Consider the following 6710-nt stretch of genomic DNA (forward strand, 5'->3'; position numbering starts at 1 on the left):
AAATCAATCAATCGATCGATCAATCGATCAATCAAAAGAAAAGGGGGGCAGTGACATGGCTGTGCCCCAGGCTTATCCACTGGGGCCCCTCCATGAGCCTCCCAGGGCCCTGATAGAGCCCCAGCCTTGCCCTCAAAGCGTGGCTGAGGGCTTCCTGGAGGAGGAGGTGCGGCTTAGTGCTGAACTGAGCCAACTGCAATTCTCAGAGCCTGTGGGCATCATCTACAATCCTGCGGAGTATGTGTGGGAGCCTCACCGCAGCTAGGTGACCTGATACTGCCAGGGCCCCAAGGAAGTGCTCTTCCTGGGCATGAACCCCGGGCCCGTTGGCATGGCCCAGACTGGGGTGCCCTTTGGGGAAGTGAGCATAGTCCGGGACTGGTTGAGCATTGGGGGACCTGTGTTGACCCCGCCCCAAGAGCACCCGAAGCGACCAGTGCTGGGACTGGAGTGCCCTCAGTCAGAGGGACCAGGACAAAGCGAGGGATACGGATGCTAAGAGTGAACCTCTTAGGGGACACTGAGGCTGGATCAGAGAAAGAATTCAGCGTGGCGGAGTGGGGAAGACCAGAAGACCTGGCTTTCTTCATCTCGGCTTTGAGACTTCATGACTTTGTGAACTTTATGACTTTGGACAAATTTGATGAACCCCTCCAAGCCTCAGGATCCTCATCGGTAAAACGGGGATCCCTACCTCATGGGGTAGGTGTGGGGATTAAGTGAGAGAACACTTGAAAGTGCCTTGTGTCGTGCCTGGGCCTGGCAGGTGGGTGCTCCTTATACTTCTTGCTTTTTTGCCTCCTGGTTGGGGCGTCCCTGTACCACACAGAAGGAGCTCCCCCCACTTCGAAGACCCTGCTGGGTGAGGGCAGATCCTTGCCCTGCCAGAGATGGACCAATAACTTTATGAAAACCCAGCCTGTGATTTTTCATTCCAAGCATTAAAAACTCCTAAACCGGGGCACCTAGGTGGCTCAGTCGGTTAAGCGGCTGCCTTTGGCTCGGATCATGATCTCTCAGGTTCTCCACTCAGCAGAGAGTCTGCTTCTCCCTCTCCCTTTCCCTCTGCCCCTCCACCCACTCGTGCTCTCTCTCTCTCTCAAATCAATCAATCAATCAATAAAATCTTTAAAAGAAAAAAAAAGGGGTGCCTGGGTGTCTCAGTCGTTAAGCGTCTGCCTTGGGTTCAGGTCATGATCTCAGGGTCCTGGGATCGAGCCGCGCATCGGGCTCCCTGCTCTGCGGGAAGCCTGCTTCTCCCTCTCCCACTCCCCCTGCTTGTGTTCCCTCCCTCGCTGTGTCTCTCTGTCAAATAAATAAATAAAATCTTTTAAAAAAAACTAAAAGGCAGCCTACAGAATGGGAGAAGATATTTGCAAGTGACATACCCAATATAGGGTTCTTTTTTTTTTTCCAATATTGGGCTCTTATCCAAAATATATAAAGAACTTATACAACTCAACACCCAAAAACCAATTAATCCAATTTAAAAAATGGGCAGAAGACATGAACAGACATTTCTCCAAAGAAAGCATCCAGATGACCAACAGACACATGAAAAGCTGTTCAACATCACTCATCATCAAGAAAATACAAATCAAAACTACAATGAGATATCACCTCACACCTGTCAGAATGGGTAAAACCAAAACCAAAAGAGACAAGTATTGGCAAGTATGTAGAGAAAAAGGAACCCTCGTGCACTGTCAGTGGGAATGCAAACTGGTGCAGTCACTCTGGAAAACAGTATGGAGGTTCCTCGAAAAATCAAAAATAGAACTGCCTTCTAGTAATCGCTCTATTGGGTATTTACCCAAAGAATATAAAAACACTAATTCAAAGGAATACATGCACCCTTATGTTTATAACAGCATTATCTACAATAGCCAAGATATGGAAGCCCCCCATGTATCCAACAATAGATGAATGGATAAAGAAGAAGTGGTTTATATATATATATTACTCAGCCATAAGAAAGAATGAAATCTTGCCATTTGCAACCACATGGTTGGAGCTAGAGAATATTATGCTAAGTTAAGTAAGTCAGTCAGAGAAAGACAAATACCATATGACTTCACTCATGTGGAATTTAAGAAACAGACAAATGAGCAAAGGACAGAGAGAGAGAAACCAAGAAACAAGATTTTTTTTTTTTAAGATTATTTATTTATTTATTTGAGACAGAGAGAATGAGAGAGACAGAGAGCACATGAGAGGGGGGAGGGTCAGAGGGAGAAGCAGACTCCCCGCCGAGCAGAGAGCCCGATGCGGGACTCGATCCCGGGACTCCAGGACCGTGACCTGAGCCGAAGGCAGTCGCTTAACCAACTGAGCCACCCAGGCGCCCGATTTTGTTTTTTTTAAGATTTTATTTATTGGGGCGCCTGGGTGGTTCAATCGTTGGGCGTCTGCCTTCGGCTTGGGTCATGATCCCAGGGTCCTGGGATCGAGCCCCGCATTGGGCTCCCTGTTCGGCAGGAAGCCTGCTTCTTCCTCTCCCACTCCCCCTGCTTGTGTTCCATCTCTGTCTGTCAAAAAAATTAGTAAAATTAAAAAAAAAGAAAAGAAGCCTAATTTTTTTTTATATTTTTAAGCCTAATTTTTTTTAAATGGGGAAAGGATTTGAATAGATACGTCACCAAAGAGATTATAAGGATGGCAAACAAGCTCATAAAAAGATGGTCAACACTGGGGTGCCTGGCTGGCTCAGTCGGTAGAGCATCCAATGACTCTTGATCTAAGGGTTGTGACTTTGAGCCCCATGTTGGGCGTGGAGCCTACTTAAAAAAAAAAAGATAAAAAGATGGTCAACATAATAAATAAAATCTTTAAAAAAAAATAAAAAATAGGGGCGCCTGGGTGGCTCAGTCGTTAAGCGTCTGCCTTCGGCTCAGGTCATGATCCCAGGGTCCTGGGATGGAGCCCCGCATCAGGCTCTCTACTCAGCAGGAAGCCTGCTCCTCCCTCTCCCACTCCTCCTGCTTGTGTTCCCTCTCTCGCTGTGTCTCTCTCTGTCAAATAAATAAATAAAATCTTTAAAAAAAATAAAAATAAAAATAAAAAAATAAAAAATAAAATCTTTTAAAAAAAGAGAGTAGATGTTTTTGTTGATCTTGAACCCCTCATGGACCTTCGTGTTGGGCAACCCGAAGGGTGGGTGGAGCACCCCAGGCTGATCCCAAGGCCCTTCTTGTTCCCCTCACTCCCCACCCAGCCCCACCATCCACCTCCTTCCTTGACTGGCGCCCACTGGCCATGGCTGACAGAGGAGCGCCACCACCCATCCTGTTAGTGATGCGGGGGCCCCTCACCAAGGCGTTCCTTATCACTTTGGTGAACAGAGGATCCCTTGGGCCCTCGCAGGGGACATCGTCCTCAGTGGGTTTTTGTGGGCATTTCCCAGATCCACATCATAGACTCAGTCCAGCAGGCCTTCATCTTTGACCCTTCTTCCACCATCTGCTCTGGTAGTCCTGACTTTTTTTTTTTTAAAGATTTGATTTATTTATTTGACAGAGAGAGAGACAGCAAGAGAGGGAACACAAGCAGGGGGAGTGGGAGAGGGAGAAGCAGGCTTCCCGTGGAGCAGGGAGCCCGATGCGGGGCTCGATCCCAGGACCCTGGGACCATGACCTGAGCCGAAGGCAGACGCTTAACGACTGAGCCACCCAGGCGCCCCAGTCCTGACATTTCTAGTCCACTTAGCTTGATGCTTTCTCCGAGCCATCGAAATAGTAGTGAAACTTCAAGAGAACAAGGATCAAAAGAAAAACAAAATCCTGAAAAGGTTAAGAAAAAAAACCAGATTAAATTTGTAAGAATACGGATCAACGTGGTATCTCATTTCTCATTCAGTTGAATGCAGAATATCAGAGCAGTTTTTCCTTTGATGTCTACAGTCCCTAGAACAGGGCCAGGCACATAGTAAATACTCAATAAATACTTCTTACGTGACTGATTGTAGTAGTTTCTTTAAAAGCTGTTTTAAACCTAGGTCTATATCACTGCCCAGTTAACCTTCAGTATCCTGTGGTCCCGATGAATCTTTTCTTGCTAAAGCAAAGTGATACATTAAGCTTTTCAAAAGCAGGAAATAGGGGCGTCTAGCTGGCTCAGTCGGTGGAGCGTGTGGACTCCTGATCTTGGGATCCTGAGCTCGGGCCCCACGTTGGGTGTAGAGATTACTTACTTACAAATAAATACACTGGGGAAAAAAGGCAGGCAATAAAAAAGAGAGAGAGAGAGAGAAACAGACTTATAAATGCAGAGAACAAATTGATGGTTGCCAGAGGGCAGGGGGGTGGGAATGGGTGAAATAGGGGATGGGGATCAAGAGGTACAAACTTCCAGATATAAAATAAGGAAGTCACGGGGATGAAAAGTACCGCACAAGAAATCTAGTCAATAACATTGTCAGGGCTCTGGGCTGGCTCAGTCGGTGAAGTGTGTGACTCTTGATCTCAGGGTGGGTAGTTGGAGCCCCACACTGGGTGTAAAGATTACTTAAATAAGTGAATAAAAACTTTAAAAAACAATACTATTGTAATAACTGTGTGTGGTGATGCATGGTGATTATAACCACCGTAGTGAGCATTTCACGGTGTATACAGTTGTTGAATCACCATGTCGAACACCTGAATTCAGCTAATATGTCAACTACAATTAAAAAAAAAGAGGGCTGCCTGACTGGCTCAGTTGGAAGAGCATGCATCTCTTGATTTGGGGGTTGTGAGGTCAAGCCCCATGTTGGGTGTAGAGATTACTTTTTTTTTTTTTGTACAATCTTGAGGTCTTTTCTTTTTAAAGATTTTATTTATTTGACAGAGACACAGTGGGAGAGGGAACACAAGCAGGGGGAGTGGGAGAGGGAGAAGCAGGCTTCCCGCCGAGCAGGGAGCTCGATGCAGGGCTCGATCCCAGGACTCTGGGATCATGACCTGAGCCGAAGGCAGACGCTTAACGACTGAGCCACCCAGGTGCCCCCCCCCCAATTTTTTTTTACATGTATCATGCCATGAATTCATAGGGAATGGGTTCCAACAACTCAGGCTCCTTTCCATCAGTTCTAAGTGTGTTTCTCTGGATGGGGCAGGCTGGCACTTCCGTTGAACCCAAGTACCTTTCTCTTTGGCTTCCTTCTTTTTCTGATCATTTTCCTTCATGCCTGCAGGAAACTATCTCCGCTCTTTGAGGGCTTAATATGCTCAATGCTTACATTAATTTTCCTGGCAAGAATCTTGCCCTTAACTTGTTTGTTTGTAAGAATGCCAGCAGCATGCTGGGTAGCATTGTAGATTTCCAGTTTTGCCACAGTAACATTTGGGGGGCTTCTTTTTTGAACAGTGCCCATTCTCTTGATGTCCACAATATCACCTTTCTCGTAAATTTGCATCTCTGTGGCCAAAGGAACAGCTCCATGTTTTCTAAAAGGGCTAGAGAACATATAGCAGGTACCTCTCCTCTTTCCCTTTGTGTTGATCATTTTGGTGAATTACTGGAAGATGCTGATTCCAGACAAAAGGTGGGTGTAGAGATTACTAAAAAAAAAAGAGCACATAGGGACACCTGGGGGCCTGCCTTGGGCTCAGGCATGATCCCAGAATCCTGGGATCAGCCCCATGTCAGGCTGCCTGCTCAGCGGGGAGTCTGCTCCTCCTGCTCCTCTCCGCTGTTCAAGTGCTCTCTCTCACTCTCAAATAAATAAAATCTTAAAATAAATAAAAATAAAAATTTCTTAAAGTGGACAATAACTTATTAACTTTAGTTATTGTTAAGAAAATGTAGGATTGGGGCGCCTGGGTGGCTCAGTAATTAAGCGTCTGCCTTCGGCTCAGGTCACGATCCCAGAGTCCTGGGATCGAGCCCCGCATCGGGCTCCCTGCTCAGTAGGAAGCCTGCTTCTCCCTCTCCCACTCCCCCTGCTTCTGTTCCCTCTCTCGCTGTCTCTGTCAAAATAAATAAATAAAATCTTTTTTAAAAAATGTAGGTTTGGGGGCGCCTGGGTGGCTCAGTCATTAAGCATCTGCCTTCGGCTCGGGTCATGATCCCGGGGTCTTGGGATCGAGCCCTGCATTGGGATCCCTAGTCCGCAGGGGGCCTGCTTCTCCCTCTCCCACTCCCCCTGCTTGTGTTCCCTCTCTTGCTGTTTCTCTTTCTGTCAAATAAATAAGTAAAATCTTTAAAAAAAAAATGTAGGTTTGGGGCTCCTGGGTAGTTCAGTTGGGTAAGCATCTGCCTTTGGCTCCGGTCATGATTCCAGGGTCCTGGGACTGAGCCCCACATCGGGCTCCTGGCTCACTGCGGAGTCTGCTTTTCCCTCTGCCTCTTCCTCTACCCCCTGCTCATGCTCTCTCTCTTTGACAAATAAATAAATAAAAATCTTTAAAATTTTTTTAAAAATAAAAGAAAATCTTTTTATTTTATTTTATTTTTTTATTTGACAGAGACACAGTGAGAAGCGGGAACACTCCCCGCTGAGCAGGGAGCCCGATGTGGGGCTCGATCCCAGGACCTTGGGATCATGACCGGAGCAGAAGGCAGAAGCCTAAAGACTGAGTCACCCAGGTGCCCCAGAAAATCTTCTAAAAGAAAAGAAAAGAAAATGTAGGTAAGTTTAAGTTTGAAAAGAATTCTATATAAAGATTAAAATAATAAGAATAGAAAATATAACTTCCAAGGCATTGGGAGAAAAAATGGAATAAAAACCCCTA

At 46.2% G+C, this 6710-nt stretch overlaps 1 pseudogene; it reads left to right on the top strand.

Annotated features, from left to right (window-relative positions):
* The first annotated feature begins 55 nt into the window (after positions 1–55).
* LOC102744031 (single-strand selective monofunctional uracil DNA glycosylase pseudogene) lies at positions 56–1055 on the top strand (annotated as a pseudogene).
* The last annotated feature ends 5655 nt before the right edge of the window (positions 1056–6710 follow it).

Source organism: Leptonychotes weddellii, chromosome X, assembly GCF_054177405.1.
Source record: "Leptonychotes weddellii isolate Sample4059 chromosome X, ASM5417740v2, whole genome shotgun sequence".
Classification (NCBI taxonomy): domain Eukaryota; kingdom Metazoa; phylum Chordata; class Mammalia; order Carnivora; family Phocidae; genus Leptonychotes; species Leptonychotes weddellii.